Genomic DNA, 12,648 nt, shown 5'->3' with positions numbered 1-12,648 from the left:
ACTGTGCCACCAGATAGGAGTGTTTAGTACTATTCCTATCAGTTTAATCCCTGTTACGTTCACTAGTATTATTATTATTATTATTATTATAAGGTGTGTTAAGTAGTACTATTCCTGTCAGTTTAATCCTTGTTACGTCCGCTATCAGGGGACGTGTATATGGAATCAATTTTAGGAACCGGGAGATGGGAAAAGATGCTTGGTCGGTCCTCCTACTTCCAATTTGGGGCACTGCACGTGCAATCTACTGTGCCACCAAATAGGACTGGTGTGTTAAGTAGTACTATTTCTATCAGTTTAATCCCTGTTACGTCCACTAGTATTATTATTATTGTTATTATAAGGTGTGTTAAGTAGTACTATTCCTATCAGTTTAATCCCTGTTACGTTCCCTATCAGGGGACGTGTATATGGCATAGATTTTAGGAACCGGGAGATGGAAAAAGATGCTTCGTCGGTCCTCCTACTTCAAATTTGGGGCACTGCTCATGCAATGGACTGTGCCACCAGATAGGAGTGGTGTGTTAAGTAATACTATTCTTATCAGTTTAATCCCTGTTACGTCCCCTATCAGGGGACATGTATGGAATAGATTTTAGACAACCGCAAAGAGTTGTCAATAGTTGACACACTCATGACATAAATTTTATTCCTCTATGCGTCAATCTTGGTGTAGTGATGACTGTGCTCGTGCGCATATTTGGGAGATTGCAGGCGATGGCGGTTTTTCAAACCCTATGGTCGTGCTGAGGTAGTTCAGTGACAGTTAAGTGACCCAGAAAACAATGATTCTGCAGTGTGGGCCCATTGTTGGCCTAGTAGGCTTTAATGATCACCTTAGTTGATCACAAAGAAAATTAATGTTTTTTCTATGAAAAATTATCCAGCCGATCGCTTTTGGTCTGTTCACAATGAAGCAACGACCTTATCATCTGGGGTGTGCCAACATTGCCATTGCCAACACACTCATAGAGGTGGTCGCTTCATTGTGATACGCAAGCCCCTTCACCACAACAAGGTAACGATCACGAAGGGGAATTGACACATGTATGTGCCTTTTTCTTTGTTTGGTTTTTGAAGCCACAGTGCAGCAACAGAGGCCAGAAAAATTAGGCATGTACACATGCCGGAAAAATTTGGTATTGTTGCAGCCGCTGCTGTAGCAGTGGCCAGAAAAATTGATGTTTCCCAGGCAGAAAGTGCCCTAAAACATTGCGGCTTGAACCCTAGTTGGTGGCGGAGAAATCACGCAAGTCATCCGGCATGCAGAGATAAAATACAGCAGCGTGTGGACCATTTTTAGCCCAAAGCAGCTTATCTCATCAGGCCTTTTTTAGTCAAATGTATCGCCCACTGTCAGTCCCTTCGGGATCCATCCCTCATTCATCTTAATGAAGGTGAGGTAATCTAGACTTTTTTGACCGAGGCGACTTCTCTTCTCAGTGACAATACCTCCTGCTGCACTGAAGGTCCTTTCTGACAGGACACTTGAAGCGGGGCAGGCCAGAAGTTCTATCGCAAACTGGGATAGTTCAGGCCACAGGTCAAGCCTGCACAGCCAGTAGTCAAGGGGTTCATCGCTCCTCAAAGTGTCGATATCTGCAGTTAAGGCGAGGTAGTCTGCTACCTGTCGGTCAAGTCGTTCTCTGAGGGTGGACCCCGAAGGGCTGTGGCGATGCGTAGGACTTAAAAAGCTCTGCATGTCCTCCATCAACAACACGTCTGTAAAGCATCCTGTCCTTGCCGGCGTGGTCGTGGTAGGAGGAGGATTACTTTCACCTCTCCCCCTGTTAGATTCCCGTTGTGCTGTGACATCCCCCTTATACGCTGTGTAAAGCATACTTTTTAATTTATTTTGGAACTGCTGCATCCTTTCCGACTTGCGGTAATTCAGTAACATTTCAGGCACTTTCTGCTTATACCGGGGGTCTAGTAGCGTGGCCACCCAGTACAGGTCGTTCTCCTTCAGCCTTTTTATACGAGGGTCCCTCAACAGGCACGACAGCATGAAAGACCCCATTTGCACAAGGTTGGATGCCGAGCTACTCATGTCCCGTTCCTCATCCTCAGTGATCTCACTGAAGGTATGTTCTTCCCCCCAGTCACGTACAACACCACGGGTACCAGATAGGTGACAACGAGCACCCTGGGATGCCTGTTGTGGTTGGTCTTCCTCCTCCTCCTCAAAGCCACATTCCTCCTCTGACTCCTCTTCCTCACACTCCTCTTCCAGCGTTGCCGCAGGTCCAGCAAGCGATGCTGATAAGGCTGTTTCTGGTGGTGATGGTGACCACAACTCTTCCTCTTCACGCTCATCTACGGCCTGATCCAGCACTCTTCGCAGGGCACGCTCCAGGAAGAAAACAAATGGGATGATGTCGCTGATGGTGCCTTCGGTGCGACTGACTAGGTTTGTCACCTCCTCAAAAGGACGCATGAGCCTACAGGCATTGCGCATGAGCGTCCAGTAACGTGGCAAAAAAATTCCCAGCTCCGCAGAGGCTGTCCTTGCACCCCGGTCATACAAATACTCGTTGACTGCTTTTTCTTGTTGGAGCAGGCGGTCAAACATTAGGAGTGTTGCAAATCAAGCGCCTCACTGGCATGTTGTTTCGCCGCTGGATATCTGAAAAGTGCGCCATGGCCGTGTAGGAACGCCTGAAATGGCCACACACCTTCCTGGCCTGCTTGAGGACTTCCTGTAAGCCTGGGTACTTATGCACAAAGCGTTGTACGATGAGATTCAGCACATGTGCCATGCACGGCACATGTGTCAACTTGCCCAAATTCAATGCCGCCAACAAATTGCTTCTGTTGTCACACACCACTTTGCCGATCTCCAGTTGGTGCGGAGTCAGCCGCTGGTCCACCTGTGCGTTCAGGGCGGACAGGAGTGCTGGTCCGGTGTGACTCTCTGCTTTCAGGCAAGTCAACCCCAAGACGGCGTGACACTGCCGTATCCGGGATGTGGAATAGCCCCTGGGGAGCTGGGGGGGTGCCGTTGATGTGGAGCAAGACGCAGCAGCAGAAGAGGACTCAGCCGAGGAGGTTATGGAAGAGGATGGAGTAGGAGGAGTAGAGGAGGTGGCAGCAGGCCTGCCTGCAAGTCGTGGCGGTGTCACCAACTCCTCTGCAGAGCCACGCATTCCATGCTTGGCAGCCGTCAGCAGGTTTACCTAATGCGCAGTGTAGGTGATATACCTGCCCTGACCGTGCTTTGCAAACCAGGTATCAGTGGTCAGATGGACCCTTGCCCCAACACTGTGTGCCAGACATGCCATGACTTCCTTTTGCACAATCGAGTACAGGTTGGGGATTGCCTTTTGTGCAAAGAAATTTCGGCCGGGTACCTTCCACTGCGGTGTCCCGATAGCTACACATTTTTTGAAGGCCTCAGACTCCACCAGCTTGTATGGTAAAAGCTGGCGGGCTAAGAGTTCAGACAAGCCAGCTGTCAGACGCCGGGCAAGGGGGTGACTTTGTGACATTGGCTTCTTACGCTCAAACATGTCCTTGACAGACACCTGACTGTGGGCAGATGAGCAGGAACTGCACAAGGCGAGAGACGGCGTGGCGGATGGTTGAGAGGGGGCAAGGAGGACAGCAGTGGTTGATGTGGCTGAAGATGCTGGACCAGGAGGAGGATGGTGGCTTTGAGTTTGTGTGCTGCTTGTACTCATCATGTGTTGATCCCATAGGCGTTTGTGATGTGCGATCATGTGCCTTCGCAAAGCAGTTGCACCTAGGTGGGTGTTGGATTTCCCACGACTCAGTTTCTTTTGGCACAGGTTTCAAATGGCATCGCTGTTGTCAGAGGCAGACACACAAAAAAAATGCCACACTGCTGAGCTCTGCAATGACGACATTCTGGTGGTGGCAACAGCATGCGTTGATTGGCGTGCTGTCTGGCTGACCCCGGGTGCCGATACATGCTGTCTGACTGTGCCACTAGCTCCTTGCGACGACCTTCCCCTGCTTCCAACTCGTCTCCTCCTCTCTGTCTCCCCATCTGAACTTTCCCCCTGTTCTTCTTCTCTTCTAGCGGGCACCCACGTGACATCCACGGACACATCGTCATCATTAACTGCTTCACTTGTATCTGACACCTCAGCAAAGGAAGCAGCAGCGGGTACAACATCATCATCATCATCACACTGTACGTCCATGTGTGTAATGCTGCCTGACTGAGACATATCCCTGTTATCTCCATCCTCTGGCAATAATGGTTGCGCATCACTCATTTCAGCCAACTGATGTGTAAATAACTCCTCTGAGGAATCAAGTGAAGCGGCTGTGGTGGTAGTGGTGGTGGTGGCGGCGGGCGGGAGAGTGGGAACTTGAGAGGTGCCCGAAGCTGAGCTGGAGGAGAATGGTGCGTCAAGGTTCCGAGCGGAAGCTGTAGAAGATTGGGTGATTTGTGTTAGCCAGTCAACTATGTCCTCAGAACTTTTCGAGTTCAGGGTACGTGGCCTCTGAACACTGGGCATTATTCTAGGGCCAAAGGGAATCACAGCACCACGACCACGACGGCCCCTGCGGGGTGGCCTGCCTCTGCCTGTCATTTTTTTTAGATTAGTTATGTTGTACTATGCGTGCAAGCTACTGTGACACCAGATATGAGTTGCGCTGGTGACACTATGCACTTGCAGCTGGGCCTTAAACACACAAACACGTGCAGGCAACTGACTGCTATTTATTCACAGTCAAAATTTTGGTTTTTCTTTAAATGGACACACACGCTGGCAGGCAACTGCAATTAGATTACATAGAAGAAAAAAAAAGCAGACTGATGTTCAAGCCCTAAAAAGGGCTTTTTGGGGTGCTGTCCTTACAGCAGAGATCAGATGAGTCTTTCAGGACTGTAGTGGACACTGAATACACTGGCCTAGCTATCGATTTCCCTATTAAATCAGCAGCAGCAGCAGCACTGTCCCTCCTCTCACTAAGAATGCAGCTTCCGAATGAATCTAAAATGGATGCTTTTTGTCCAGGAGGTGGGAGGGTCTGGGAGGGAGGGTCTGCTGCTGATTGGTTGGAATGTGTCTGCTGACTGTGAGGTACAGGGTCAAAGTTTATTCAAAGATGACGAATAGGGGGGGGACTGAACATCGCATATGTTCGCCCGCCGCGGCATCTCTACTGGCCATCGGAATCTTGTGCGCAATCCTGTCATGCTCCATCCTCTCATCACTTGCCCTGAGCTTGCGTTCTGTCCACAGGATTTCTTTAAAAGTGTTTTCCACAGCCTTCTCTCTGCTTAAAGGGCTTCTGTCACCCCCAAAACCCTTTATTTTTTTGGGCTTGTTAAAATCGTAATTTAAGGACTATTCCCTATATAGGGATCTTACCTTTGTCTGTGTCTTCTTTTCATTAAAAAACGATCTTTTTAAATATGCTAATTGCTTCACTACCAGCAAGTAAGGCGTCTACTTGCTGGTAGCCGCCGCAAAAAAACCGCCCCCTCCTCTTGTTGATTGACAGGGCCAGCAGCGATCTCCTCCTCCGGCTGGCCCTGTCTGCATTTCAAAAATCGCGCGCCTGTCTTGATTCGGCGCAGGCGCTCTGAGAGAAGGAGGCTCGCCTCCTCAGAACTCCCTTAGTGCGCCTGCGCCGATGACATCACCGAAAGAGAAGACGTCATCGGCGCAGGCGCACCGAGGGAGTGCTGAGGAGGCGAGCCTCCTCATGTCAGAGCGCCTGCACCGAATGAACACAGGCGCGCGATTTTTGAAATGCTGACAGGGCCGGCCGGAGGAGGAGATCGCGGCTGGCCCTGTCAATCAACACGACGAAGGGCGTTTTTTGCGGCGGCTACCAGCAAGTATACCTAATTTACATATTATAAAAGTTAGTTTTTATAAGAAACTGCTGAAGGAAAGTAAGTAAGACCATTATATTTTCATATATCGCAGTATAAGGAATTTAACTAGCCCAAAAAAAATAAATCACTTTAGTGGGGTGACAGAAGCCCTTTAAGTGTAGGGAGTCGGTGGTCGTTTCCGGTGCCATTCCCGCCACGAACGTCACGCCCCTTGCAGCAGCGCAGCTTGACAGGTAAGCAAGTCCCGTCAGGTGCCTCCGGTCCTCCGTCTCCCGTACTTGACGGCCGGGTAGGTTCAACTACCTCCACTACTTTCATTCACCCGCCACGGCACAGCGCAATCCGGCGTCTCCCACCTACTGGCCTCCGCTTCTAGGTCCCACTTCCGGTGCGGGGCACAGGGGAGTCACGTGGGACGTCAAGCTGAGGTTCGCCGGGGCGTCCTGGTTGCCCGGCAACAATGTTGGAGTCCTTCTTCCTGCAGTCACGAGACCCGACTGCCTCAGGCTCCCTTCCCAGGCTCCGGTGTGCGCAGCGTCCTGTTGCTCAGCAACGGCGCTGGCGTCCTCCCTCCCCTCTTGTCACGTGGCCGGCTGTCCCTCAGGCTCCCGGGCCCGGTCCGTGCGGCCTCCCGGTTGCCCGGCAACGCCGTTGGCGTCCTCCCCCCTGCTGTCACATGGCCCGGGCTCCCTCTCCCTGGCTCCGATCTGCGCCCCCCTTCCGGTTCCTGTCGCATCGCCGGTCCTTCACTTGCCCTGCACACCCGGTCGGGCGGTGCCGGTGGGGGGGGGGGCGCTGCTCCACGGGGCTGTTCGGGCTCGCCGGCAGGGGAGAGTGCCACCTTGTGAAAAAAAAAGAAAAAAGTTTTAAAATAAAATATTGTTAAACAACATAGATAATCATTAAACAATTAGCCCTTAACTCCGCACGGTAGCAATCCACGCTACCCTCCGTTTCAGGTCCTACCATACGATAAACTCATTTATACACGTCCGCTGGCCATACATCAGGCTTCTCGTTGAAACGGGTCATCATAAGCCCACCAAAAATTTACGTTAGATCACAGGGACATACAAGGATCCCTGGGTCATGGGTGTATAAATGGCGCAGTCTATGGACATTAACGTGCCCCCCTCACGATACTGATTATTTTGCAGACCCTGGGTACTCTGCTGTTCTAGCCACATACCGTCAGCCAAGGTTTTTTCTCAAACAGTTCCGTCCGAGTCGACCGCCGCCTATTCCACTCTGCTACATCTGCGGACGTTTCAGTAAATACTTTTTTTTCAGTCACCATGTCTGTCACCAAATCACGCTGCAGGTTCGCATCAATGTCATACCACAATGTTCATTGCCGGTTTTCTTTACGTTCACGTATGTCATATCATATTGTTCTCCTGTTATACTTCAGGCTCACTTCATATTATACCATGTATGTGGCCGGTTCCGTTTCAGGCTTACGTATTATTTATTACCATCTGTTTCCCGTCACACCACAGGCTTACGTTTTTACCATGCCATGTCTGTTGCCTGTCACGCTCCAGGCTTACGTATTATTTGCCATTTTTGCCTGTTACGTTTCAGGCTTACGTTTATAAATATACCATAATTGTTTCATGTTACGTCCCATGCTTACGTTTCTTAATTTATCATCTGTTGCCCGTTACACTCCGGCCTCACGTTATACCATACCATGTCTGTTGCCTGTTACGTTTCAGGCTTACGTTTTATTTTGTCATCTGTTACGTTTCAGGCTTACGTTTCTAATATACCATGACTGTTGCCTGTTACGTTTCAGGCTTACGTTTCTAATATTCCATGACTGTTGCCTGTTACGTTTCAGGCTTACGTTTCTAATATATCATGACTGTTGCCTGTTACGTTTCAGGCTTACGTTTTAATTCATGATCTGTTGCCCGTTACACTTCGGGCTTACGTTCATAGCATAACCATATCTGTTGCATGTTACGTTTCAGGTTTACGTTTTCTTTTTCTGTTTTCTATTACGCTTCGGGATTACGTTTACAACTTTTCATGACTATGGCCTATTACGTCCGGCCTTACGTTTTCTTTTATCTCATCTGGTGCCTGTAACGCTTAAAATTTCACGTTTTTATAATTTCATCTCTGTTACCTGTTACGTGTCAGGTTCACGCTGTTAATTACTATTTCTGTCGCCTGTCATGTTTTCAGACTTGAATCCATATTCTTTTTCTCCGGTACGATGTCAGGTTTGATGTTCACTTTTTTATGTTTTTCAAACTCCCTGTCGGAGGCCACGTCCTTGTAGCTTCTTACGTCATTTCACGCTTTAGTCTGGCCAGGTCCTCCACAGTAGCGCCAGTTTTTACAGCACTAGGCACTTGCCCACTCTAGTTTTCCTTTTACCACCATTCACGGCTCGGGTGTCACTTTCGCAATGCAGGGCCTCCAGCTCAGCTATTAATTTTTTGTTTGTCACCTCACAGCTGCAGTATGTCACATATTTCAAACATCGAGGAAGCCCTATCGATTCCTGAAACACCAGCATCCGAGCGGCCCAGCTCCTCATCACTAAGGAGTTGGACAATTGCGAAGTTAATTGCGGAACTTAACAGGAGAGGGATCCAACACCCTGCTTCCGCCCGAAAGGCAGAACTATATAGACTGCTGATGGCTGAACCAGCAGCCCCGGACTTGGAGCAAGTCTCCATGTCCACTCTGCAAGTGTTTCTGACACAGCTGCATGCCATGATGAACACCATTGCCTCCTCAGTTTCGGACGTGCAGTCCAGACTCCTGGCTGTCGAGTCCTACCATGGGCTGGCATCCGACCGGTCCGCTTCACCTTTGCCCGTAGCCACCACTTCAGGGCCCGTTCCCCCAGGTAGGGTCCTATGCGCACCTGAGATAGCTCCCTCGCATTTTATCCCTAGCAACATCAAAAAGGACATTTTAGAGGGTAAAGACGTCAATCTGGCGTCCATCCTGATAGCTACCCACGACACGGTAGATAGCAAAACTATAGCTTGTGGCGACGTGTCCATCGTCCTCAAGGCCAGGGATCCCCGCCTAAACAAGAAATTAACCATCACGGAGTTCGTCCTCGCGTTTAGTTTATTCAGGGATGTCATCTGCTCTGTCCATCCTGAGAGGCGGGAGGAGTTGGACACGTACCTTTACAGGGTCACGGACTTGGGCCACAAGTACGGTGGGCAGGCGTTCTACGATTACCATCGCTCTTTTTCAGCCAAAGCCGCCGCCGCACTGGTCCAATTCCAGCATATCACAAACTGGGCTGCAATGGGCATGGAGCTGTTTTGCCGGCACTTTGCAGGGCTCAAGGCCCCAGCATGTGCCTCTTGCCAATCCATTGCCCACTCCGCAGATTGGTGCCCCAATGCAGGTCCCTCCACGTCCCAGGGCAGATCCCTTCCCAGTAGTTCCGGGTCCCTACAACGGTCTGGCCCAACCACAGACAAGCTAGGGCGGCCCATAGTTTTCCTGGGTAACAGCCAGGTGTGTAAGAACTTCAACCAGAACGCCTGTTACTATAAAAAATGTAGGGCCCTCCACGTTTGTGCAGTTTGTTTCAGGGCTCACTCCCAGATGGCTTGTCCTCAAAGGTCCTCCAGGCCATCCTGACTAACCGGGGTCAACTTGGAGTTACTAGCATCCCTTCTGCAGAACCATCACAACCCGCAGTTCGTGCGGTTCCTGGTCTCCGGGTTCGCTACGGGCTTTCATACAGGTCTGGTAGCTCTTCCGCAATCCACTTGGGAGGGTCCCAACCTTCAATCAGCAACCAGGGATCCCAAACCGGTGGGGACTCTAATCAAGTCAGAATTGGAGAAAGGGTTCCTCATCGGTCCTTTTTCCTTTGTTCCATTTGACCTCTGGAGAATAAACCCCATAGGTATTGTGTCAAAACAATTCACCAATAAAAAACGTTTAATTTATGACCTGTCTGCACCTCATGGCTCCTGCATTCCCAGCTTAAACTCCTTAGTCCCCTCCGAGGAGTTTTCCATGAGTTATTCCACCATAGACGAGGCCATTAAACTCATCCTTCAGGTAGGCCGGGGGGCATGGTTGGCCAAGGCGGACATCGCTGACGCCTTCAAATTGCTGCCCATACATCCGCAGCTTTGGAGGTTCTATGGCATCAAGTGGCAGGACCAGTATTTCTTTGCAAATCGCCTGACTTTCGGGTACAAGAGCAGCCCCTGGCTGTTCGACCAGTTTGCACAGGCTTTGCACTGGATCCTGGTCAACCACTGTGACTGTCCGCTGGTCATCCATTACCTGGATGACTTTACACTGCGTGCAGAATTATTAGGCAAATGAGTATTTTGACCACATCATCCTCTTTATGCATGTTGTCTTACTCCAAGCTGTAAAGGCTCGAAAGCCTACTACCAATTAAGCATATTAGGTGATGTGCATCTCTGTAATGAGAAGGGGTGTGGTCTAATGACATCAACACCCTATATTAGGTGTGCATAATTATTAGGCAACTTCCTTTCCTTTGGCAAAATGGGTCAAAAGAAGGACTTGACAGGCTCAGAAAAGTAAAAAATAGTGAGATATCTTGCAGAGGGATGCAGCACTCTTAAAATTGCAAAGCTTCTGAAGCGTGATCATCGAACAATCAAGCGTTTCATTCAAAATAGTCAACAGGGTCGCAAGAAGCGTGTGGAAAAACCAAGGCGCAAAATAACTGCCCATGAACTGAGAAAGTCAAGCGTGCAGCTGCCAAGATGCCACTTGCCACCAGTTTGGCCATATTTCAGAGCTGCAACATCACTGGAGTGCCCAAAAGCACAAGGTGTGCAATACTCAGAGACATGGCCAAGGTAAGAAAGGCTGAAAGACGACCACCACTGAACAAGACACACAAGCTGAAACGTCAAGACTGGGCCAAGAAATATCTCAAGACTGATTTTTCTAAGGTTTTATGGACTGATGAAATGAGAGTGAGTCTTGATGGGCCAGATGGATGGGCCCGTGGCTGGATTGGTAAAGGGCAGAGAGATCCAGTCCGACTCAGACGCCAGCAAGGTGGAGGTGGAGTACTGGTTTGGGCTGGTATCATCAAAGATGAGCTTGTGGGGCCTTTTCGGGTTGAGGATGGAGTCAAGCTCAACTCCCAGTCCTACTGCAGTTTCTGGAAGACACCCTTCTTCAAGCAGTGGTACAGGAAGAAGTCTGCATCCTTCAAGAAAAACATGATTTTCATGCAGGACAATGCTCCATCACACTTGTCCAAGTACTCCACAGCGTTGGCTGGCAAGAAAGGGTATAAAAGAAGAAATCTAATGACATGGCCTCCTTGTTCACCTGATCTGAACCCCATTGAGAACCTGTGGTCCATCATCAAATGTGAGATTTACAAGGAGGGAAAACAGTACACCTCTCTGAACAGTGTCTGGGAGGCTGTGGTTGCTGCTGCGCGCAATGTTGATGGTGAACAGATCAAAACACTGACAGAATCCATGGATGGCAGGCTTTTGAGTGTCCTTGCAAAGAAAGGTGGCTATATTGGTCACTGATTTGTTTTTGTTTTGTTTTTGAATGTCAGAAATGTATATTTGTGAATGTTGAGATGTTATATTGGTTTCACTGGTAAAAATAAATAATTGAAATGGGTATATATTTGTTTTTTGCTAAGTTGCCTAATAATTATGCACAGTAATAGTCACAGGCAGACACAGATATCCCCCTAAAATAGCTAAAACTAAAAACAAACTAAAAACTACTTCCAAAAATATTCAGCTTTGATATTAATGAGTTTTTTGGGTTCATTGAGAACATGGTTGTTGTTCAATAATAAAATTAATCCTCAAAAATACAACTTGCCTAATAATTCTGCACTCCCTGTATTTTAATAGAAAGGCCAGATTGCAAGCCAAGAAAGCTCCAGGCTCTGCTCCAGCTGTTTGCAAACCTCAATGTACCGGTGGTGCCCCAAGGCAGGGCCTTCATGTCCAGGCTCCTGCAGCTACTTCCCTCAGCTCCCGAGCAAGACAGCCTCATCACCTTAGATGCCCAAGCCATGGCCGACCTGGCCATGTGGAGGGACTTCATGGCCGAATGGAATGGAGTCTCCATGTTTGTTCCGCAAATAGGGCCAGCATCCACCTTGATTTTCTCGGATGCCGCCGTCTCCAGGGGTTTCGCGGCAATCTGTGGAAACCAATGGTTTGCGGGCGCCTGGCCATCGGAGGTTTCATCGGCCAGAGCCGCGTTGAAATCATCCCCCTTGTTGGAGTTCTATCCAATCGTGGCAGCGGCCCACGTTTGGGGTAGTCAATGGGCCAACTCTTCTGTGGCATTCGTCACTGGGAACCAGACAGTGGTGGACATCATCGCCAAGGGCAGATCACAGTCACCCCAGATCATGTCTTTTGTCCGCAGGCTGGTCTGGCTCTCGCTGCAATCTAACTTCCATGTATCATGTAGGCACATTCAGGGAATACGTAATGTCGCCGCAGACGCTTTGTCCCGTTTTAATTTCAAAACTTTCTTCCAGGTCATGCCAGAGGCAGACCGAGTGGGGCTACCTCCTCCGATGTATCAAACTCTCGTGATGGATTCAAATCTTTCATTTCTTCAGCAAAGTCTTTGATGCAGAAGTCTCTGTCTGTTAACACGGCCAGGAATTACAGAACCGCTTGGAACACCTTCAACAGTTTCACGTTCCTACATCCAAGAAAGGACACTGACAAGACCACTTACATTACAGCTTTCATAGCTTACTGTCATACTGATCTCAAATTATCCTTTAACACCATCAAGTTATACTTGGCCGGAGTCCAGCATTTCTCCATGTTGGAGGACCCAGAAAG

This window comes from Bufo bufo, chromosome 6, assembly GCF_905171765.1.
Source record: "Bufo bufo chromosome 6, aBufBuf1.1, whole genome shotgun sequence".
NCBI lineage: Eukaryota > Metazoa > Chordata > Amphibia > Anura > Bufonidae > Bufo > Bufo bufo.
Note: the sequence above shows the minus strand (reverse complement) of the source record.